This window comes from Trichomycterus rosablanca, chromosome 1 (assembly GCF_030014385.1).
Source record: "Trichomycterus rosablanca isolate fTriRos1 chromosome 1, fTriRos1.hap1, whole genome shotgun sequence".
Lineage (NCBI taxonomy): Eukaryota > Metazoa > Chordata > Actinopteri > Siluriformes > Trichomycteridae > Trichomycterus > Trichomycterus rosablanca.
In genome coordinates, this window is record NC_085988.1 from 13,178,473 (window position 1) to 13,203,960 (window position 25,488).

The following is a 25,488-nucleotide window of genomic DNA, read 5'->3' on the forward strand; positions in this document are numbered from 1 at the left end:
TTGCCAGTTATAACTTTTAGTTCATTTAATTATGTGTTTGTATGATTTGTGTAAATCGTGTATTTATTTAAAGTATCCTCCAGACCACCCAAGAAGGATGGGCCCTGCTGAGTCTGGTTCCTCTCAAGGTTTCTTCCTGTAATTTTCAGGGAGTTTTTCCTTGCCACAGTCGCCCTCGGCTTGCTCAACAGGGGTTTTTGTATCTGTTGGTCCTGGACTTTGTAAAGTTGCTTTAAGACAATGTCTGTTGTAAAAAGCGCTATATAAATAAAGTTGACTTGACATACATAAATAAATAAGTAAATAAATAAATACATAAATAAATAAATAAATAAGTAAATAAATAAATAAATAAATAAATAAATAAATAAATAAATAAATAAATACATACAGTACATAAATACATACACAAATAAATACATAAATAAATAAATACATAAATACATACATAAATACATACATAAATTATAATTATATTATTATTATTTTAACACTAACAATAATAATAATACAACAAAACAACAACTATAGTAGTGATAATAACAGTAACAATAATAGCACCAACAACAAAACAACACTAATAATAAAATAAAAATAATATAATAATAATAGTGTTGTTTACATCATTTTAGTAGGATTATAACAGCAGCTCCTCAATTTATAAGAGACTGAAGTACCTGGACGCCACTCATGCAGACACAAGCAAAACTTCTCAGTGACCACTGATGAACATTAAACCTAGGTCCTCAGCACCCATGTTACTATGTGACACCCACTCTGGTCACCATGGGGCCTTTAAATGACGTTCATATTAGAAATAGAATTACAGTACTTTACAGTACTTATTCAAAAGTGTATGGACACCCCTGATCAAATAGCATGTTTTGTTTATTTGTTTCTATTTATTCTGACTGGGGTGTTTAAACTTTGCCTGATACTGTACTGTATATAAGGAGTTTTCCATGTCCTCCCACTGTACAAGTGGGTTTCCTCCGGGTACCCCGGTTTCAGTTCATCTCCTAAGAACATGCAAAAGATCGACTGCTTTCTTTAACTTCGCCTGGGTGTAAGTAAGAGATCTGACTCCCTGTGTGTATTCCTGTCTTGCGCCTCTTGTTACGGAGTTGCACCGGATCCACAGCGACCCTGACGACAAGAATGAAGCGACAGAATAACAATAACTGATCATTATTTAGTGCACCATGGAGTGGGTGCGTCTGTGAACCTGTGATTGTGACATTTAAGTGCTGGGTTTGGTTATAGGAGGAGCTGAGCAGCTGAATCTCCTCCCACTGATTCACTGGAACTTCTACCACTACTACGGTACTTTATCCACGGTCTGACTGGCACACTTCAGTCCTGCTTACTGGTCTGACTGGAGAAAGGTACGGAAAGCCGAGCGCACACTGCCCACCCGAAGCCATCAGGAGCCGTAACAACCCGAACCGACCCGAACACATCCGATTTGACCCGAGACCGACCGAAGAGTGACGGTAGGAGTTTAATTCATCTGTAATATTGTAGTAGTGTTTTAATGCTTCATCACTAAAGCATCGCAACGTATCTTTACTTTTTGTTTATGAGTATTGAGAATTAAGCTGCAAGGGGTTTAATTTCACCCTGCAGAATTTGGAATTGATTATTGATACTCATCCCAACTAATCCCATCCACTTTGGTAACAGTACCTAACAGTACTCGTCTGTACATCTGTGTTTGTGAGGTGTTTTTAGACTCAGTGTTCCTCTTTATCACCCCCTGTACCTGAGGTGTCTACATCTAACCAGGAGTGAGGCTAGTATTTTTGGGAACCCTAAAATGTAATTGCACTGGGCCCCTTGCTACCAAATTATTCTATGTATTAATATGGATTGATCATGCTTTCAAATATGATTCAGAAACATCAACATAACAAAGCATAAATAACTAGCCAGTGATAATATTCATATTTATATTTATATTTAATTAAAGACAATTATATGTATATAGTTATAAAAATAACTGTAGTGTGAGTGTGTATATATACATGGATATCTATTTGATGTTGACCCCCACCCCCGGCAGCTTTAACAGCGTTTAACAGCATTTCTGGTAATTCAGTCATTCAGTCATAAATGTTAATATGAGTTGCTTTGGATAAAAGTGTCTGCTAAATGCCACAAATGTAAATGTTCTGGTAAAAACTTTCCACATTGTAAGTCACTTTGGATAAAAGCATCTACTAAATGCCACAAATGTAAATGTTCTGGTAAATAATTTAGAGTGTGACTGTGGGGATTTATGTTCATTCATGCCAATAACAACAACAATGGCAACAATAATGATAAAAATAATAACTGTAACTAACATTTGTAAGAAAAAAAGAAAACCCTATAAGGGCTTTGTTTACATTTAATAGTTTTAGTAGGATTACAACAGCAGCTCATCAACATGTAGACACAAGCAAAACTTCTCAGTGACCACTGATGAAGGTCAAACCCAGGTCCTCAGCATCCATGCTACTGTGTGACACCCACTCTGGCCACCAGGGGGCTTTTAAATATTGTTGATAGGAGAAACAGAGTTGTTAAAAGTGTATGGACACCCTTTGTGACTGGGGTGTCCAAACTTATATAAGAAGTTTTCCATGTCCTCCTGCTGTACAAGTGGGTTTCCTCCAGGTACCCCGGTTTCAGGTCATCCCAAAAACATGCAAAAGATCGATTGCCTTCTTTAAACTTCCCCGAGGTGTTAGAGTGTGACCGTGGGGATTCATGTTCATTCATTTAAAAGAACAGATGTGAGATCAGGTACTGACCACTTGACAGACAGACAGACAGACAGAAAGACAGACAGACAGACATACAGATAGACAGGCAGACAGACAGACAGACAGATAGATTAGACAGACAGACAGACAGACAGACAGACAGACAGATAGATAGAAAGATAGATAGATAGATAGATAGATAGATAGATAGATAGATAGATAGATAGATAGATAGATAGATAGATAGATAGATAGATAGAGGGACAGTGGTAGCTCAGTGGTTAAGGTAATGAACTAGTAATCTAAAGGTTGCCGGTTCGAGCCCCACCACTACCAGGTGGCCACTGTTGGGCCCTTGAGCAAGGCCCTTAACCCTCAATTGCTCAATATAAAAATTGTGTACAGTCATAATTGTAAGTCACTTTGGATAAAAGTGTCTGCTAAATGCCGAAAATGTAAATGTAGATAGATAGATAGATAGATAGATAGATAGATAGATAGATAGATAGACAGACAGACAGACAGACAGACAGACAGACAGACAGATACCTTATTGATCTCGATGGAAATAAAGAATATACACTACATGGCCAAAAGTATATGGACACCCATATATTCTTTTACCTATTACTCCACACTTAATCATCCAAAATTCAAATATTTACTAAAAATTAAACACTAAACACGTATTCATAAAAGCATTCAGACCCTTCACTGTGTCACTTTGATCTGAAGTCAGGTGCATCCTTTTTGTTTTTATCATTCAGTAATAGCTCAGCAGTTAATAAACAGGACTAGTAATTGGAAGGTTTCTGGTTAAAGCCCCACATTTACCACTGTTGGGCCCCTGAGCAAGGCCCTTAACCCTCAGTTGCTTGGATTGTATAGGTCACAGTTGAAAATGTAAATGCTATAATTCTTGAGATGTGTGTAGAACTCATTTATAGAATTTATAGTTCACCTGAGTCTATAAGGAGCCACAATTCACACCACATTGTCAGGACATAAACATTTACATTTACATTTTCAGCATTTAGCAGACGCTTTTATCCAAAGCGACTTACACAATGAGCTGAACACTATGAGCAATTGAGGGTTAAGGGTCTTGCTCAGGGACCCAACAGTGGCAACTTGGTGGTGGCGGGGCTTGAACCGGCAACCTTCTGTTTACTAGTCCAGTACCTTAACCACTGAGCTATCACTGCCCTAAACCAGTCCAAGGAGCTGTCTGTGGGTATCTGTCTGGCTTGGAATGCTCTCAGGGTCAGGATAAAATGGATAAAGCTTGGCACTACCTTGAACCTTGACCGTCTGGCCAATTGGGGCCTCTAGGGAAGAAGAGCCTCAGTGTGTGAAGTAACACAGAAGCCAGTAGTTATGGCAGTAGAGTGGCAAGACTGAAGCAACTGCTGGGTAAAAGGCGTGAGACTGCAGGACTGATCATCACCAACTTTGGCAACATGAGGAAAAATATTGTCTTGCTTTGGCCCGAACAGCAAGTCTTTGCCTACCTGGCTGTTTTCACCCCTACAGTAAACATGGTGGTAGCTGCATCATGCCTTGTGGGTCTGAAACTCAGTCTGGAATGACTGCTCATCTTTCAACATGACAAAGACGTGACATTGTCCCCATCAAACATCTGTAAAGAGAGCTGAAGAGGGGAGTTACAGATGTTCATCATCCAATCTGTCGGCACTTTAAATGATCTGCCATGAAGAATGGGATAAACTGCCTAAATCCAGTTGGAAATCTGTAATTGCTGCCAAAGGAGCGTCTACAAAGAAGTGAATTAAGGAGTGTAGGTTAATATATAGTATATACACTAATCAGCCATAACATTAAAACTACCTCCTTGTTTCTACACTCACTGTCCATTTTATCAGCTCCACTTACCATATAGAAGCACTTTGTAGTTCTACAATTACTGACTGTAGACCATCTGTTTCTACATACTTTTGAAACATGCTTTTACCTTGTTCTTCAATGGTCTTGAATGACCACCACAGAGCAGGTATTATTTAGGTGCTGGATCATTCTCAGCACTGCAGTGACACTGACATGGTGGTGGTGTGTTAGTGTGTGTTGTGCTGGTATGTGTGGATCAGACACAGCAGCGCTGCTGGAGTTTTTAAACACCGTGTCCACTCACTGTCCACTCTATTAGACACTCCTACCTACTTGGTCCACCTTGTAAATGTAACGACAGAGACGATCGCTGTTTGAGTTGGTCATCTTCTAGACCTTCATCAGTGCTCACAGGACGCTGCCCACGGGGCGCTGTTGGCTGGATATATTTTTGGTTGCTGGACTATTCTCAGTCCAGCAGTGACATTGAGGTGTTTAAAAACTCCATCAGCGCTGCTGTGTCTTATCCACTCATACCAGCACAACACACACTAACACACCACCACCATGTCAGTGTCACTGCAGTGCTGAGAATGATCCACCACCCAAATAATACCTGCTCTGTGGTGGTCCTGTGGGGGTCCTGACCACTGAAGAACAGGGTGAAAGGGGGCTAACAAAGCATGTAGAGAAACATTTACATTTACATTTTCAGCATTTAGTAGATGCTCTTATCCAGAGTGACATACAGAAGAGCTTCCATAGTAAACATTTCATTTCTCAAGTTTTAGTAAACAACAGTTGAAGAACACAAATCTGCTAAAACCTGTTAGAACCAAAGTTTTTTTTTTTGTTTTTTTTGGAAATGGAAAAAAAATGTTAGTAAATAAGTACATGTCAGTTTAAGTGTTTAGTAAAGAGGTGATGAAGGTTTTCACTTGTTTTTTAAAGACAGCAAGAGACTCAGATGTTCGGACAGACAGAGGAAGTTCATTCCACCACTTGGGTGCTAGAACAGAGAAGAGCCTTGATGCTTGTCTTCCTTTAGTCCTGGGTGGCGGCTCAAGGTGAGCGAGACTAGTGGCTCGGAGGTTGCGTGGTACAGAGCGGGGTTTGATTAGACCACGAAGGTAGCTTGGGGCTGGTCCATTTTTGGCTTTGTAGGTGAGCATCAGTGTTTTAAACTGAATGCGTGCAGCTACAGGAAGCCAGTGAAGAGAACGCAGCAGTGGGGTGATGTGGCAGCAGTGAGGTGATGATGTGGCAGTGTTTGGGCTGGTTAAAAACCAGACAGGCAGCTGCATTTTGAATGAGCTGCAGGGGTTTAATAGTGGACATAGGAGCACCTGCCAGGAGGGAGTTGCAGTAGTCCAACAGTGAGATTACAAGTGACTGCACATAAATCTGGGTAGCTTCCCTGGAGAGAAATGGCCGAATCTTCCTGATGTTGTAGAGGAGGAACCAGGCACGATCTTGTCATGTTGGCTACATGAGGAGAGAAGGTCAGCTGGTTATCCAGGACGACACCAAGGCTTCTTACATGATCAGATGGTCTGATCTGGGAGTCATCAAGAGAGATGACTAGCTACTGGGTTAGAGATCGATCTCCAGGAATAAGTAACAGCTCTGTCTTGCTGGGATTGAGTTTTAGATGATGAGCTGACATCCATTGTGAGATATCTCGCAGACATGCTGAGATGCGAGCTGAGACTTGTGTCTCTACAGTGTGTTGGACTACAGTCAGTAATTGTAGAACTATAAAGTGCTTCTATATGGTATGTGGAGCTGATAAAATGGACAGTGAGTGTAGAAACAAGGAGGTGGTTTTAATGTTATGGTTAATCAGTGTACATACTGTATATACACTACATGGCCAAAAGTATATGGACACCTCGTCTTATTAAGACTCGTTTGCCAATTAAGTTACTGGATTAAAAAGTAATAAATAAAAGCTTGCTCGAGCGCAGTGTGTAGCGCGACTACAGAGTGTAAAAGCACACTGAGCAGGGCTGCTGTGGGATTTTTGGGCTATGATACCCCCCTCAGGGTCTTCTCACACAAACAGCAGGAAAAGCCAGTTATTTCTGTCCAGGCTGCTCAGTCTCGGATGTCCCACACATGGAATGTTTGTGGCTTCCTTTCCTCTTCGTCTCTCTTTTATTTTTCCGCTCACGTTCTGTTTTTCCATTCGCTCATAATTCCGGATTGTCTTTCAGTTGCATTATTTAAATATCATGTTATACATTTACCTGAGTGCTGAGTGAACCTCCAGGAGTTCTGCTCTAGTTAGTTCTGCTGAAGAAACAAGGAAATAATTAGAAAACACACCAATATTAAAGACAAATGTTGTAGTGACGCATGTGAAGGGAAAATCTAAGCCACTGCTAGTAATTAAACTATAGATTTGAATTCATGTGTTTTAACCACAACATTTGCTAACAGGTGTAATAAATAAATTATATAAAGGAAACTATATTCTTATAACTTTGCACCAACATGTTAGTGAAGGCCCTTTCCTGTTCCAGCGTTAGCAAGCTCTATAAAGACATGAGGCACATCTCGGAGTCCTGACCTCAGCCCCACTGATGAACTTTTGACCACTAACAGTGCTCAGCCATACAAATGCTTATAGCACAACCAAGTCAATCATCTGAGTGTGTCCCAATCATAAAGTGAAGAAAAAAAACAGTTTCTTAAAATCGTTTAGAAAAGGACATGACACGGAGGTTGTGCAGAAGATATTGTTGGGAGAAGATCTTGTTCAGATTGTTAGACTGGTTAAATGGTTTTGATGCTGTTGAGATTTTTCCGCCTCATTTGCTACGTTAAATTACAGCGATTTTATTTTCTAAACCATCTCAGATATGTGTGTAATTGAGGGGTAAAATACAGCTAAAGTGAAATATGTGTGTATAATTGAGGGGTTCAGCTTAGTGGGTAACCACACTTTCACCAAATGATACAGTAAAACATAAAAATATATAAATAAAGTTAAACACAGCTAAATACATAAATACAAATAGATAAATCAAGTTAAACACAACTAAATAAATACATAAAATTAAATAAATAAAAGTAAATACAGCTAAATACATAAAAATAAATAAAGTTAAACACAGCTATATACATAAATAAAAATACATAAATAAAATTAAGTACAGCTATATACATAAATAAAAACACATAAATAAATTTAAATACAGCTAAATAGGTAGATAAAATTAAATAAATAAATACATTTAAATATAGCTAAATACATAAAAAAGTTAAATACAGCTGAAACATAATAAAAAATAAAAAATAAGTTAAACACAACTTCATACATAAATAAACACATTTGTACATATATAAAAATAAATACATGAAGTTAAATACAGCTAAATACAAAAATGATAAAAATATTTTAATACAGCTATATACATAAAAAAATAAAGGTAAATACGTTTAATATGTTTGGATAAATACATAAAAAAAAGTTAAATACAGCTAAATATGTTACAATACAGTTCAATATGTGTATATAATTGAGAGGTACGTTTTGTGGGTAGCCACACTGCAAGTTAAAAACAGCAGTCAAATGAATCTACAGCACAGCACATCAGAAAACCTCAGCTGCTACACTACATGGAATTTAACATCAATATTATTTTTTCTCAGTAAATAAAACATCTAATATGTGGTTGCAGAATTGTCTGACAGAATCCTGATGGACCATGTGACGGAGCGATAGTGTCTGTGAGCGTGAAAAACAAAAACGTGACACAGAGCAACCATCGGCTCTGTATAACAAAATGCAGTATTTTTTTGAGCACAAAGTTCTAATTGTGTCTATTAGAGAAAGGTCAGAGAAAACCGATAGCATCCGTCTCTGACTTTCAAACAGTTGCCCGTCTTAGCATGCGGCTCTGATTTTAGCCATCGCTCATGTTTGTCTCGATCTCTATTCAAGTTCTAAATGTAAAACTCAAAATACAAATGTGAAGGAGGAATAACAAACCTCGAAACAGATCAGTGGACTCGCTCTAGATCCGAATTAACCACAGCCAAAACATGTCCAGTTAATACAGCATACCTATTTCATGACCCTTTCTCCAGGTCAGATCTCAAATCCCCTTAAATGTCAGCAATGCCCCCCGAGTCATTACAAAAATCATTTATAAACAGCACTGAAAACAAGCATGGCTACATTCACAAGCTCTCTAAAATCTTCTCCTGTTAAACTTAGGTTTTATTCAGTTTAATCCATAACACAAGCCAGACGTCCAAATTCATTAAACAAGCTAAGTATTTAAAGTAAATGTTTCAGAAATAGGCTTACTGTTTGATTCAGTTCTCTCTAAGCTGTTTACTATCTGTATCATTTCTTATGGGTAGCAGTGCACCAGGTCCTGTTTATACAGTGGTACCTCTAGATACGAGTTTAATTCGTTCCAGAGCCGAGCTCGTAAGTAGAGCAGCTCGTATCTCGAACTAATTTTCCCCATTTAAAATAAAGGAAATAGAATTAATCCGTTCCAGCCCTCTGACAAGTCCCCAAAATATCGTAAATTATGAAAAAATACACGTTTTTAATTAAGAAAAACACATGTATAAACATATAAAACATAACAAAATAAATAAATAAAAGAAAAATGTATAAAAAACAGTAAGAAAAATGTATAAAATACGTAATAATCAGTATTATTATAAAAAGCACGCCTTGCTCATGCTTTTCTATTATCTCTTGCTTTAACTCAATCGACATCATCCTCTTCTTCTTCTCGCCATTGTCACTTGCACTTACTTTCTTGGGACCCATGAGAAGAACGGGATGAGGGGATGCTAGAGGATTGTGGGATCGAGGATTGTGGGAGCGAGTACTGTACTAGTAGTAGTAGTAGTAGTTGGGAAATTCCTTTGAAACGGCTCCCTTGCGCCGACGCTCAAACTAGCGGTAGCGTCCCCGAAGCTCCAGCCCGGCTCGTATCTTGGATCTGGGCTCGTATCTAGAGCAGAAATTTTGTCCGAGCCTCGGCTCGGATCTCGAAAAGCTCGTATGTGGAGCAGCTCGTATCTAGAGGTACCACTGTATTTTCATGAATGTGGTTGCCAGATATACATTCACTGATCCTACATCCATGAACATTCAGCTCCATGCACAGTATATCCTGACAGTCGGTAGGGCACTAATTAGACATATGGTTCAGTTTGATAGTTTGTGGTTTGGAACACATCCCATTTTAATTTCGGCTTTTTCATTGGGCTCGTACATTCGGCCCAAAGGAAATTCAAGTTTTGGAGTTTGGTCCCACCAATCACCCACCCACCCCTACGCCAACACCATTGGTTTTATTTTGCATGGTCTAAGTTTGCTATATTCAATTCCCCTGTACTGTGGCACTTTCAGCCACGTGAACAACACATGTGACCTTCTGGTACATCTAAAAGCACTGGTCACTTCTTTATCCTGACCAGTGGTCGAACTTTAACACATAGAGAAACACGCTATGCATTGTGTATTCCTCCACCACTTATTCCACATGTCAACCAGACGAGCAGGAGTTTCTGTTTCGGCAGCAGGATGGTAATTCCCTATCCAGCCTCCTTGACTATCAGATAAAACTGGTTACGTGCTCAGATGGTGCACAAAGTGTGGTAAAACACGCTAGCACACGCTATCGGAAGGCCGGACACCTATACAGACAACAGTTGGCTCGTCTGGGGGTGGGATTGCTGGAGGGGATTCTGCATAACTGATGCATTTGCTGGCTAATCGATACTGTCTGCACAGAGACGGGGGATAATGGAGATCAGTGTGGGGTACAAATCTCCATATGAACCTGTCTCGTGCAGGTGAAAAGAAGCGGTCGGCTACTGCACACGTGTCGGAGGGGGTGTGTGTTAGTCATGGCTCTCCTTGGTCAAAAGTGAAGGTCAGCAGCAGTCGAGAGAAAGAGAAATACAATTGTGTAATTAGATACGACTAGATTGAGAGAAGAATTGTGTGGGAAATGCAAAAAAGCACCTGACACGGCTGGTGGCACCACTGATTTGAACAAGGGTCTCCACGTTTGTAGGCAAACCCTTTCTTTGATGTATTGTTTTATTTCTTGTGGCTTTTTTCCACCAGCTTTGATCTCGTATTGTATAGAAACCATTGTTTGTTCACTCCCAAATGATCATTGTAACATTTGAAACCTGGAAGGTCTTTGTGTGTACCTCACACGGACTGTTACGCCTCCTCCGGTGCCTCGTGGTTCTGGGAGTCTCATGGTTAAGGAGGGACACCAGGTACTTGAGGTTGCCAGTCAGCTATGTCTGGGCGCCAGAGATGCCAGAAACCTCGCTGAGTCCCAAAAACCAGCAATTACAAGTGACATTTGCTCCCAACCCGATCATTCCTCTCGTTTTCCACCTCCCACAGAAGTGACTGACGTGGCTTCTCTGCGCACAGCAGTTTCCACCTCGGTTTTTCCACATTTGGCTCTGAAGCTGGAATCGTTTCTGCCGGCCTCCTGCAAACACGTCGTAAAAGAGAATGAACACGATGTTGGAAACAGACAGAACCGCATAACTATTTGCTTAGAACAACAACTGGCACATCATGAACTCCTGGCATCTATCTGCTCGGCCTGTAAACTGGCATTGAAACACTGAATTGAAACACTTGCTCGCTTTCTAATCTGCTTACCAACAACATGAAATAACTCCTTCCCCCACCCCCTTCCTTCCCCAAACCAGGCGTCCTCTTTTTTAAAAAACAAAATATGGTCACCCTACTCATGCCGAAAAAGGGGAACTCGTCCGATCACCTGGGAGATGGTGCGATAGCCTACAGTTCCAACTCCCCCAAAGGATGTGAAGACTGATGGCGTTGATCACTGGCCAAAATGGGTAGGAGAAAAGAAACAGGTGCAAGTTGCCAACTTGTAAAGGATTTACAAATGTAATGTGCAGCTAGTGTAATCATTGTTTGTGTTTCAATAAGGAAAGGAATTGTCTTACTGCATACCAATGTAATTGGACATTAACAGATGAGCAAATGAAATTTCTTGTTCACAATGAAGAAGGAAATATTATTTCCTTAAAAATGCCAGAATGCATGATGTACATACAACATATGACTATTTTGCAAATGCATGATGTTGCATATATGCTACAAATTAAAAATCGCGTTTTTTAAAAAGCTAAATTTGAATTTTTCTCCCCTATTCTAGTCGTGTCCAATAACCCTGATTGCGTCCTCTATACTGATTCGACCCTTCACCGCTTACTGAGGACGCCTCTCAACTAACATACGCCCCCTCCGGCGTGCACAGTCAGTACAGACTGCATTTTTCACCTGCACGAGTCGAGTTCATACACTTGACGGCACTGTGTACGGAGGGCCACACCCCCATCAGCATTAGGCAGGGGCCTCAGTCGCACCAGTTACATTTACATTTACATTTTCATCATTTAGCAGACGCTTTTATCCAAAGCGACTTACACAGTGAGCGGAACACCATGAGCAATTGAAGGTTAAGGGCCTTGCTCAGGGACCCAGCAGTGGCAACTTGGTGGTGGCGGGGCTTGAACCGGCAACCTTCTGTTTACTAGTCCAGTACCTTAACCACTGAGCTATCACTGGCCCATTTATGAGGACCTATGATCCGACTAACAACCCTGAACAACAGCCAATGCTTGTTCATACAGCCACCCAGCCTAGTTGGAAAGGCAGAGCTGAGGTTCGATACGATGTATTTGAAACCCCAAACTAGCGTACTTTACCGCTGCGCCACCTGAGCGGCAGAATTTATTTTATTTTTTTACTATTTTTCTGTGTATTCAGTGGCTATAACAAACAACATATATTTTTTCCACGGAGAAAAAAGAAATCCATGCAATAAAGGGCTAAACTATCGCTGCAAAGTTGGAAGCATAGAATTTCCTTTATTTAAAAAAATGAGCGTCAACCCGAGTTATTCATCGACACGGTGCATATTTAAGAGCCAAAGAGGAAGATCAGTTTTTGGCTAAATAAAAATATAAGCTATCTTTGTGACAGTCGTGGATTTTAGCATAGTCTGTCTGCTTCAACCACAACCACAAAACATTTTTTATAGTCCAATAATTGGCACATAGAAAATACTCTGCATCTCTCTCTCTCTCAGTTTATCGCTCTGTTTCTTTTCCTTTGTGTTTATTTCCCGAGTGGCTGGAACGTTCCTTATATAGATCAAAAAGGCTGGCGGGGGAGGAAACGTGTTTGTTTGAACCCCTGCCTTTTTAAGCACAGCTGTGTCGCTCCAGCTGATTCCAGCAGCGCTGCTGTGTCTGATCCACTCATACCAGCACAACACACACTAACACACCACCACCATGTCAGTGTCACTGCAGTGCTGAGAATGATCCAGCACCTAAATAATACCTGCTCTGTGGTGGTCCTGGGAGAGTTCTGACCATTGAAGAACAGCATGAAAGCAGGCTAAAAAGTATGTAGAGAAACAGATGGACTACAGTCAGTAATTGTAGAAGGTTTTAATGTTATGGCTGATCAATGTATAAACTAAACATAAATATCCTATAATATGATTTTAATAAATAAAATAGTTGCAGTATATGATCCTTTACTATCCAGACGCCGTGGTTCAGATGTCAGGGGTGAGAAAGGAATGCAGGTTTTATTAGACGAGGCGGTGTTAGAAACCAGTCTGGTGTGTCGGTGCGTTCTTTTTTTTTTTCGTAGCCGTGCTGTTGTGTAAACATCAGTGGGCGTCTGTGAGGAGCTCTGAAACGAGAGGATGCATTGTTCTTACCATAAAAGCAGTCTGGACGAGGTCTGAGCCCAGCATGAGGCGCACACACCACAATCAAACACACTATTTATCGGTTCAGGTCTTTCGGACAGGCCTATTGTTGACGTGTTCCATTAAATTATTATGTTTTTTTAACTGTGTCAACAGTTTAGGGAAGGCTCTTCCCCAGTTCCAGCAGGACTGTCTGTACCCCTGTGTATAAAGCAACATAAAGACCTAATCAGAGAAGTTTGATGTGGAGGACGATGAAGAGCTGATCCCACTGGAACACCTTTGGGATGAATTGGAATGTTGACTGGCAGCCAGGTACTTGGCCTCATAAACACTCCTTTAACTGTGTCAACAGTTTAGGGAAGGCTCTTTCCCAGTTCCAGCAGGACTGTCTGTACCTCTGTGTACAAAGCAACGTCCATAAAGACAAGATCAGAGGAGTTTGATGTGGAGGACTGTGAAGAGTTGATCCCACTGGAACACCTTTGGGATGAATTGGAATGTTGACTGGCAGCCAGGTACTTGACCTCATAAAATACTCTTAACTGTGGTAACAGTTTAGGGAAGGCTCTTCTTCAGTTCCAGCAGGACTGTCTGTGTCCCTGTGTACAAAGCAACGTCCATAAAGACCTAATCAGAGAAGGTTATTGTGGAGGACTGTGAAGAGCTGATCCCACTGGAACACCTTTGGGATGAATTGGAATGTTGACTGGCAGCCAGGTACTTGGAATCACAAATACTCTTTTACCTGTGGCAACAGTTTAGGGAAGGCTATTCCCCAGTTCCAGCAGGACTGTCTGTGTCCCTGTGTATAAAGCAACATCCATATAAACAGGATCAGAGGAGTTTGATGTGGAGGACGATGAAGAGCTGATCACACCTGAACACCCTTGGGATGAATTGGAATGTTGACTGGCAGCCAGGTACTTGGCCTCATAAAATACTCTTAACTGTGGCAACAGTTTAGGGAAGGCTCTTCTCCAGTTCCAGCAGGACTGTCTTCTTTAATCAGAGAAGTATGATGTACAAAGCCCTGACCTTAGCCCAACTGAACACTTTTGGGATGAATTGGAATGTTGACTTGCAGCCAGGTACTTGGCCTTACAAATACTCTTTTAACTGTGGTAACAGATTAGGGAAGGCTCTTCCCCAGTTCCAGCAGGACTGTCTGTACCCCTGTGTACAAAGCAACGTCCATAAAGACCTAATCAGACGAGTTTGATGTGGAGGACGATGAAGAGCTGATCCCACTGGAACACCTTTAGGATGAATTGGAATGTTGACTGGCAGCCAAGTGCCTGGCCTGACACATGCTGTTTCAAATGAATCCTCATAAATTCCTTTAAAGAGAAAATGGGTGCAACTCCATATTAATGTCCATGATTTTGGAACAGGATGTCCAACAGGACATGGTCAGGTGTCCATATACTTTTGGCCAAATAGTACATACAGTCCTTCTCGTGTTTGGTTTTAATTCCCTTGATGATGTGCTTTAGGGGTGTCATGGTGGTGGCTCATGGGTAGCACTGTCGCCTCACAGCGAGAAGGTCCTGGGTTTGATTCCCTGGTGGAGCGGTCCGGGTTTTCTACAGAAGCTCCGGTTTTCTCCCACAGTCCAAAGACGTGCAGTCAGGTTAACTGGAGCTGCTGAAATTGCCCTGTGAATGTGTGTGTGATCTGTGATGGACTGGCGACCTGTCCGGGGTGTTTCCTACCTTATGCCTGGTGAACTGGACCCACCGTGACCCTGCATAGGACAAAGGGGTCGTAAAACAGTCAGTGAATGAATGAATGAGTTGCTTTAAATAGTTGTTCATAAGCTTGTGGACCTTTGACCTTACTACTGTGAAACTGGTAGAGTTCCACCAAATGTGGACTTGACTTTTAATACAGTCTTCTTATTTTCATTAGGATGGAGGTCAAATACATCCACCACCATGCTTTACAGTAGGCACAATGTTTGGGCTTGAGTCAGACAGATGTCAGACCTACACATAGCCCTGACCTCAGCCCCACTCAACAGCTGGAATAAACAGTTCTCAGCTGAACAGATGTTCTTTTGACTGAACAGGCACAAATTCCCACAGACATACCTCAAAGTCTTGTAAGAAGACTTCTCAAAAGAGCTCCGGTTTCCTCCCACAGTCCAAAGACGTGCTTTCAGGTTAACTGGAGCTGCTGAAATTGCCCTGTGAATGTGTGTGTGCTCCGTGAAGGACTGGCGACCTGTCCGGGGTGTTTCCTACGTTATGGCTGGTGAACTGGATCCACCACGACCCTGAATAGGACAAAGTGTCTGAATAGGACAGACAGTGATTGAATGAATGATTTGCTTTAAATAGTCGTTTATAAGCTTGTGGACCCACTCTGTTTGGACCTCTGACCTCACTACTGTGGAACCGGTAGAGTTCCACCAAATGTGGACTTGACTTTTAGTGCAGTTTTTATATTTTCATTAGGATGGAGGTGAAATACATCCACCACCATGCTTTACAGTAGGTACAATGTTTGGGCTTGAGTCAGACAGATGTCAGAAAAGCTTGGTTTAAAGAAACTCCAGTGTCCTGCACAAAGCCCTGACCTCAGCCCCACTGAACAGCTGGAATAAACAGTTCCCAGCTGAACAGATGTTCTTTTGACTAAACAGGCACAAATTTTCACAGACATACATACTTCAGAGTCTTGTAAGAAGACTGGACCCACCACGACCCTGAATAGGACAAAGCAGTGGTAACAGTCAGTGAATGAATGAATGAGTTGCTTTAAATAGTCGTTTATAAGCTTGTGGACCATCTCTGTTTGGACCTCTGACCTCACTACTGTGGAACTGGTAGAGTTTCACCAAATGTGGACTTGACTTTTAGTGCAGTCTTTATATTTTTATATTTTCATTGGACCTGAGTCAGACAGATGTCATAGTCAGACAGATGTCAGACCTGCACATAGCCCCACTCAAGAGCTCTGGAATAAACAGTTCCCAGCTGAACAGATGTTCTTTTGACTGAACGGGCACAAATTCCCACAGACATACTTTAAAGTCTTGTGAGAAGACTTCTTAAAAGAGCGGCTGCTGTTCCAGCTATAAAGATCACACCGAGGTCACTCTGTTTTGATACCGTTTGTTGTCCGACAAGGATGTCCGACAAGCTCATGCTCAGGTGTCCAAATACTTTTGATCGTACCGTGCATGTGTACCCATGCTAATCATGAGCAGGTGCAGATCAAATTCGTTTACCATAAATGGTGGACGAGCTGGACTTCACCAGGGCAGAAGTTTACCATCTGAAGCTGGTTCAGTTTGGAACAGGCGGTGATAGTAAAGCGTCGGTGATGTTGTTTGACTTTGCTTGTAATCGCGCAGTCTATTTAAATCTCAGAGGTGCTACTGTAACGCCTCCAAAAAGCACATTAGCCAGAGATTTACACGCCGCCGATTGGCATAGCATGCACGGAAAGCGACTGAAAATACGGCCGAGCTCTTTCGGAGCGACCATAAATAACAGGCGCTCTGCTTTGTTGAACGCACACTTGAGATCTCAGAGGAAGCTTTTAGCTGATCCCGGTTTCACAGTTTGACGTTTACCAGTTTAAACAGTGGCTGCGGTCAGATATGGATGAGTTCCTCTGCTCCTGGAGAAAGGTTTAAGAAGCTCAGAGTAGGACCTCCTTAAGCTCTGTGGATGTGGTGGAACCAGAACACAAACATCCTCCTTGTATGACCTTGATTTGTTTTCAATAATTAAAACACACAGTGTACACCGATCAACCATAACATTAAAACCACCTCTTTGTTTCTACACATACTGTCCTTTTTATCAGCTCCACTTACCATATAGAAGCACTTTGTAGTTCTACAATTACTGACTGTAGTCCATCTGTTTCTCTACATACTTTCTTAGCCCCCTTTCACCCTGTTCTTCAATGGTCAGGACCCCCACAGGACCACCACAGAGCAGGTATTATTTAGGTGGTGGATGATTCTCAGCACTGCAGTGACACTGACATGGTGGTGGTGTGTTAGTGTGTGTTGTGCTGGTATGAGTGGATCAGACACAGCAGCGCTGCTGGAGTTTTTAAACACCTCACTGTCACTGCTGGACTGAGAATAGTCCACCAACCAAAAATATATCCAGCCAACAGCGCCCCGTGGGCAGCAGGTCTAGAAGATGACCAACTCAGCAGCATTAGATGAGATTGTCCATATAGGTGTCCAGCTGAGATTCAAACTCACGAGTTCGAGATGTCAGGTCTAGTGTGCTAGCGTGTTTTACCGCTGCGCCATCTGAGCTGCTCACTATAGGTGATTTTGTGGGTGGACAGTTAGCATGGGCACTTTGACTGGCTTGTGTCTGTGCAGCTCACATTCACCTCATCACCAGGATTACAATGATCTGTTGGGTCCATACCAGACCTCTGGTATCAATGAGTCTTGGCCGCCCAGGAACCTGTCGGCGGTCCGGTTTGTGGCTTGTCCCTCCTTTACCCCTTACTGTCTGTTGCCTGGTCATAACAATAAGGGTTTCTTTTCATTGTGTCTCATCAAGGGAACTGGACATGACTAAATTAGGTTAAAAAAACATTGAAACGACCAAACAAACAAATAGCTTGGACATTTTAACATTTTATTTATTTATGGAATTTAGTTGTGTGGCTTGTTGTCTGTATAGCTGACACTTACACTAAATAGCCAAAAGTACACCTGACCATGAGCTTGTTGGTCGTTCTATTAAATAAACAAATGCTATTAAAACGGAGTGGCCTCTATGTGATCTTTTCAGCTAGAACAACAGCCACTCTTTTAGGAATTTGTCTGTAGGAATTTGTGCCCATTTAGTCAAAAGACGGCAGCATTTGTTTGGCAGGGCACTGACGTTGGTCAAGAAAGCCTCAGTTAATGTTCCAGTTCATTCCAGAGCTGTTGAGTGGTTCTGAGGTCAGGGCTCTGTGCAGGACACTGGAGTTTCTTTAAACCGAGCTTTTCTTCATGTCTTTATAGAGCTGGAACAGGAGAGGGCCTTCCCTAAACTGTTGCTGCAAAGTTAAAAGCATAAAATAGTGAAATTGTGTGTTACAGAATGCATTGAATGGCGTGTAGTGGGTGAAACACAGAGCTAGGTTCATTAATGCAGAAATTCATCTAGTCAGTCATTAAACACCCACACATGCACATTCTTGCGTGGGATTTGAACACAGCCTCACCCTGTGAAATATTTACGATTCACCTGGGTCGGAGGAATGAGGACAGAGATGTGAAGCTAGACGGAGCATGAAACGTGATCATCTAAAAACAAGCAAGACCTGTAGAGTGATTAACGACTACAAGCATCACTGTCATTTCTATTTAATCTGAACCAAAAGGGAAAGTGACAGATATTTGTGAGGTTGGTGATGTTTGCTGGGTCTTAACTGTGATACCGACCTAGCTGGGCGTCCCACAGGCACGACTGGCCGTGTCTATGAAAGGAAAGTACATACAGAGAACCTCGTCTTCCATACAGAGCCAATCACGTACCAAGAGACACGCTATGCTCTATTTACATTAACATTTTAAAACACATTATTTTTAACAACTGAAGGTTAAGTATCTTGCTCAGGTGGTGGTGGGGCTTGAACCAGCAACCTTCTGACTACTACTCCAGTACCTTAACCACTGAGCTACGATTTCTCCCTCCAATATGCTCAATCTGAATCTCCCATTCCACTTGTGTCAGCGCCTTGATCATATCGCAGCAAGAACCCCTATCCGACCTTCCTTCCCTCAGAGAGGGGGTATTGTGTCTGCAGGACGCCCGACCAGGTCGATAGCACCACTGAGATTCAAACTCGAGAGCTCAAGCACTCTGCAGTAGTCAGCGGGCTTTTATATTAAAGTTACTTTTTTCAGAAGGCCTTACACGCTCCCTTTGACGCCCTTCTTATTCGGCTGTACTTTGGTGGATTCACGCATGGGGCCAGTCTTGCACAGTCACACACTGATCATCACGCTCCACTTCTGTTCAGGCACCTCAGGCTACTAACCAGGGTCCTTACACAAAGTTGAAGACTCAGCTTTCTTTTTAGTCTAGTCTTTTCCCATCCAGCCTGCAAGGGGCGCCCAGCCGACTGGGAGCAGAGCTGAGATTCGAACTACACATTTACTTTTTTTTAATGCACCTTCTCCCATTTTCCTCACGATTTAGCACACTCAATTTGTCTTTCGCTGCTGAGGGATACCCGAATGCATCTGAGGAGAGCATGTCGCTGCCCACGCCTCTTTTGACACATGGACGGCCCTCCTCTTCTCGCCCCTGCTTTCTGCACAGGCGTCTCTTCCTCCAATCAGGGTCCTTACACAGCGTATAAGACCCCACCAACACATAGTCCGGCCCCCACCCTGCAGATACGGTGGCCAATTAGTATCTGCTGCAGGCACTGCCAATTATGCCCGCCAGATGGCGTCCAGCCAGATGGAGTTCAGAAAATCGGCGCTGGTGTGCTACCACCTGGGCACCCCTACATTTACATTTTTGGCATTTAGCGGCCACTTATTATCCCGTACTGTGACAATGCACTGTCCAAGCAATTGAGAATTAAGGGCCTTGTTAAAGGGCCCAACAGTGAACCATATATAGAAAAAGCCTTCCCAAAAGAGTAAAAGCTGTGGTGCCATCATATTAATGCCCGTGGTTTTGGAATCAGGTGTCTAACAGGCTCATTGTAAGGCGTCCAGATACTTTTGGCCATGTAGTGTATATAATTTTGTCACTTGTGTGTAAGCACTTGGGGAAAGTTGTAACACTGGAGTTCATTTGTGGAGATTTATTGCCTCTCCTGCAGCTTTTAAAAGATTATGTAAGAAAGTGACTTTTGTTCCGTGGCACTCAGCTCTGTTTCCATCCTGCCAGCCGGGGCGACACCCAACTAAATGTCAAGCGGCGAGAAAGAACATTCGCGTCCGTGTCTGGCACCGGCTAGATGTTAAGAGCTCATCTGTCACCGGGATGGACGTGAGATTCGGTTTAAAATACACACAGATACACAGAGATCCAGATCACAGGAGGGACGGAGGTTAGGACGTTCACACACTTTCTGTCCTGCAGCTTCGGGGACATTCAGTGACCACACGGATTCTGCTTGTTTTTCTATGTAATTCTGATTTTCTGTGGTCGACAGTTTTACATTCTTTACATTTCTTCTGCTGTACTCATACACTGTCATTCTGACGTTCCTCTGTTTATTTATGTACAATTTAAATCAAAAAGTATGTGGACACCCGACCATAAGCTTTTTGGACATCCTATATACTATATATAACTCCGTAATCAAATACAAAATATTTTTGTTTATATTTGATGTATTTTCCTCCAAAAGAATGTGTCACTGATGCTAAATGGAATGTTTTATGTAACGGTATTTACTTTTACATGTTGGTTGGAAGCGGAGAGGTTGGGAGGAGTAGTAATTGGTCGTGTCTGAGAGACTGAGAGTTCTGATTTAGCTCCATCTGATTTCCACCAGTTTGGACACTCAAAGAAGCTTTAAGGGGAAGAAGATGTTCATGTGATGATGATGTGAAAGCAGCACAGCATCAGTGGCTACGCACACAACTAAAAACATATATATATACTTCTACACTCACTGTCCATTTTATCAGCTCCACTTACCATATAGAAGCACTTTGTAGTTCTACAATTACTGACTGTAGTCCATCTGTTTCTTTGCATACTTTTTTAACCTGCTTTCATGCTGTTCTTTAATGGTCAGGCCTCTGCCAGGACCACCACAGAGCAGGTATTATTTAGGTGGTGGATCATTCTCAGCACTGCAGTGACACTGACATGGTGGTGGTGTGTTAGTGTGTGTTGTGCTGGTATGAGTGGATCAGACACAGCAGCGCTGCTGGAGTTTTTAAATACCGTGTCCACTCACTGTCCACTCTATTAGAAACTCCTACCTAGTTGGTCCACCTTGTAGATGTAAAGTCAGAGACGATCGCTCATCTATTGCTGCTGTTTGAGTTGGTCATCACTGTTGGTTGGATAGTTTTGGTTGGTGGACTATTCTCAGTTCAGCAGTGACAGTGAGGTGCATCTTATCCACTCATACCAGCACAACACACACTAACACACCACCACCATGTCAGTGTCATTGCAGTGCTGAGAATGATCCACCACCTAAATAATACCTGCTCTGTGGTGGTCCTGTGGGGGTCCTGACCATTGAAGAACAGGATGAAAGGGGGCTAACAAAGCATGCAGAGAAACAGATGGACTACAGTCAGTAATTGTAGAGCTACAAAGTGCTTCTATATGGTAAGTGGAGCTGATAAAATGGACAGTGAGTGTAGAAACAAGGAGGTGGTTTTAATATGCCCTCATATCACGTTTCTAAACAAGGTTTGTTTCTGTTTACTCAGAAGAGCATTTGTGAGGTCAGGCATCTTGTTAATGTTAGAACAAGAAGATCTTGGCTTACGATAAAGATTCCAGTTCATCCCAAAGCTGTTAAATAGGGTCGAGGTCAAGGCTCTGAGCAGAACACTGGAGCTCTTCTAAATAAAACCTTCCAAACCGTGTCCTCATAAAAGCATATAATTACATTCTAATAGTTAAACTCATTAAACAGAAGCGGTGTCCACATACTTTTGACCAAAAGGCTGAAATGAAAAAGAACTGGAAGGAAACACACAGATACAGAATGTGTTTTGTTTACACGTGCTTCACAGCTGTAATTATTACGTTTACATGAACTTGTCAGACACATTTATCTGAAGCAGGTGCTGCAGAGTCCAGTCCAAACACAGAGCTCTTAAACTCCTCACTGACACGAGCACAGCAGGATGAACTTTCCATCAACAGACTGAGGAAAACAGAAGTTCTAATATTATTTGTAATTAATTATGTGGAATTAATTTGATCTGTGAGATGATGTACCAGTGTTGGATGTGCCAGTATGATCCCAACATGATTGCTCCTGCAGACACTGATTTCTTTCAATTTTCCTCCAATCTAGTCGTATCTAATTACCCGTTTGCATTTTGTTCATCCACCAGACGAGTTTATATGGGGCTCAGTCGGACATCTCATATTATAAACAAACAGTATTAAAATAGAGTGACCTTTATGTAATCCTTTCAGCTAGAACAACAGCTGCTCTTCTGAGAAGGCTTCTCACAAGACTTTGGAGTATGCCTGTGGGATTTTGTACCTGTTCAGTCAAAAGATGACAGCATTAGTATGGCTGGGCGTCGATGTTAATGTTCCAGTTCATTCCAGAGCTGTTGAGTGAGGTGGGGTCAGGACACTAAGCAGGACACTGGAATTTCTGTAAACTGAGATTTTCTTCATGTCTTTATAGAGCACAGTCATGCTGGAATAGGACAGGACCTTCCCTAAACTGTTGCTGCAAAGTTGGAAGCACATCATTTCTTTTATATAACTGATTTACTACACCTCGTTAGCAATCGTTATGGCTGGAACACATGAATTCAGTCATTAGAAGTGGCGTCCCAGTACTTTTGTTCATGTAGTGTAATTGTCCAGATAATAACAGGGGCAGTTTGAAGGGGGCAGTTCAGTGGCGTAACTACAGGGGGGGGGGCAGGGGGGGAAGGGGGGATAGGTGCACTGGGGCCCAAGGCAGGGGGGGCACTCCACTACTTGAACTCAACCACCCACCTCACTGCCCCCCCCATTGGCTGCACCTATTATGCATGTATTATGGCAAGCCAAACCGGAAATATATAGCAAACACTGCAATATATATGGAACATTTTTTTTTTTGCACTGGGGTCCATTGAGCTCCTATTTATGCCACTGGGGCAGTTACTTGTTTAATACCTCCTGTTATGTTTCCTTTGAAATGCCACTACACCTGAACTTCCTACCTGACGCTTACAAGACCATAGCAGGGTAAAAAAATGCGATGCGACTTTAAGCTGAGCGATCTTCTCCAGAACGTTCTGGAAGCATGTGGCCGATCGTCAGAGTTCCCAGGATCAACAACAACAGACCTCAGGACAGGACACAGACCTCAACAAATCACTTTTACATCCGTCTGACGCCGTACATCAGCGAGACGCTCCGGTGAAGAGTCTTTACTGAAAAAGGAAGCACACAGAGAGACGCAGTTCTGAACGTGTAGACGTGAAGAATGAAACAGAACCGTAATTCAAAAGTTGGGGTTTGACCCAGTGTGACCCAGTGGGGATTTAATACTGTGCGCTCACTGGCCAGATTATTAGGAAAAGCACAGTAATACTAGGGTAGGACCAGAATGCAAATTATACAGTGACATATGGGGGGGTGAACTTTATATTCTTATCATATACAGTATATATATATATATTAGGGATGCATCAATACAATTTTTTCCCAACCGAGTACAAGTACATGTATTTTTGTACTTGCCGATACCGATACCAATACCTATTTAGAATACCGTTTTTTTTTTTACAAAAACACATGTGAGAAGTGACGAGAAGTTTAATGATACCACGTCCAAAAATGCACGTCAACAAGTAGCGAGCGATCAAAGTGTTTGTGCGCTGATGTGATGAAATCAAGGAGGAAAAATAAATGAATCTGAGTGGATTTGGCAACACGAGCAGCATGGATTGTTCTGTAGTGAGTTGGAGGTTAATAAATATTTTAGCAGTGTTGGTGTTTTGTTGTTATGTTTTGTAGAGAACGATCAGGTCAGAAATACTGTAAAACGTGTGTGCTGATGTATTCTGATATAAACTATATTATCCCCCTGTCCCACCTGTTTACACTCCTCTCCTGCGTTTCCCCTCACACCGTATCCTGCGTTCTCATTGGCTGTTCTACATGTCACTCATTCCCAGTCGCACATCTCAGATCAGATATTTGACGTGCTAGAAAACTCGATCCGGTCGCCGAGTGCTCGGTGAGCCGGTCGGATCGAGTTGTTGGATAGTTCACACTTAGCGATCGAGAGCCGAGTTTTGATCACCGAGCGAACGCCGAGTTGCTCCCAAGCCGGCTAATCTAGCGTCGACCAGCCGCCGAGCGTAAATCAGGGCAAAAATCGTGTAGTGTGAACCAGGCATAACGCAGCAACGTGCACTAGGCACACGGTGTCGGATGTTTAGTATCGGAGCCTCGTTTGCGAGTACGAGTTAATGAGCGCGGTATCGGGCAAATACCCGATACCAGTATCGGTACTCATGCATCTCTAATATATATATATATATCAGCCTCAACATCAAAATCAATTATATAAATAAAATTATATGCTTCTAATTTTGCAGCAACAGTTTAGGGAAGGTCATTTCCTGTTCCACCATGACTGTGCTCTATAAAGACAAGAAGAAAAGCTCCAGTATCTTGCACAGAGCTCTGACCTCAGCCCCACTCAACAGTTAACCGCTAGTAAACTACCTTAAAATTTTTACAGGTAGACATGAGTGGGATTTCAGTATGAGGGTCCTGATTTGCATTGCTATATACCCAAATATTTATTAAGCTGTAAACCCAACCTATGAAAATGTGCCATGATCAGATCTGAGTTTGAATCTCAGCTGTGCTATCGACTGGTTGGACGTACACACAGACTTGATTGGCTGTGTCTTAAGGAGGTGGGGATGGAACGGGTTCCTCATCACTGCTGCAGTTCCGTTGGGGCTTCTGCTGGCTAGTGGAGGCCCCTGAAAGGGGTTGACTCATGGATGGTAATGCGTGACTCTCCGTATGCAATACTGCTCTCTGTAAGACTCTATCTTTGGCAGGTTAAAAGAAGAAGTCAATGACTGCAGGTGTGTCGGAGGGGGAATGTGATGGTATACGGTTCTACTTGTTTAGGGTGGAGTACTGCAGCAGCCTATTTCTCATAATTAAGGAATTGGTTATGACTAAAAAGGTGGGGGAGGATATATATTTGAATATTATGATTTGATTAATTTGATAAGAAGGAGTCCTGACCTCAACTTTGCTTAACACCTTTGGGATGAATTGGAACAGACACAGTTCAAAATCTTGTAGAAAGCCTTCTAAGAAAGTACAACAATTCATGCATACAGGTGGATCAACAGACACAATTGGCCCTGTCTGAGGAAGGGAAGGAGTGGGAACAGCGACTCCTGCTGTTCGGTTGAGGCGACGACATGAGTGGTGGAGGTATAGACAGAG

General features: G+C 42.2%; 1 protein-coding gene across 1 annotated transcript in view; it reads left to right on the forward strand.

Annotated features, from left to right (window-relative positions):
- Positions 1 to 1,374: 1,374 nt before the first annotated feature.
- fhl3b (four and a half LIM domains 3b) overlaps positions 1,375 to 25,488 on the forward strand; it is a 35,454-nt gene continuing 11,340 nt past the window's right edge. The window contains exon 1 of the mRNA XM_063018379.1: positions 1,375 to 1,493. The gene's annotated coding sequence lies outside the window, so the exon portion shown is untranslated. The remainder of the gene's footprint in view (positions 1,494 to 25,488) is intronic.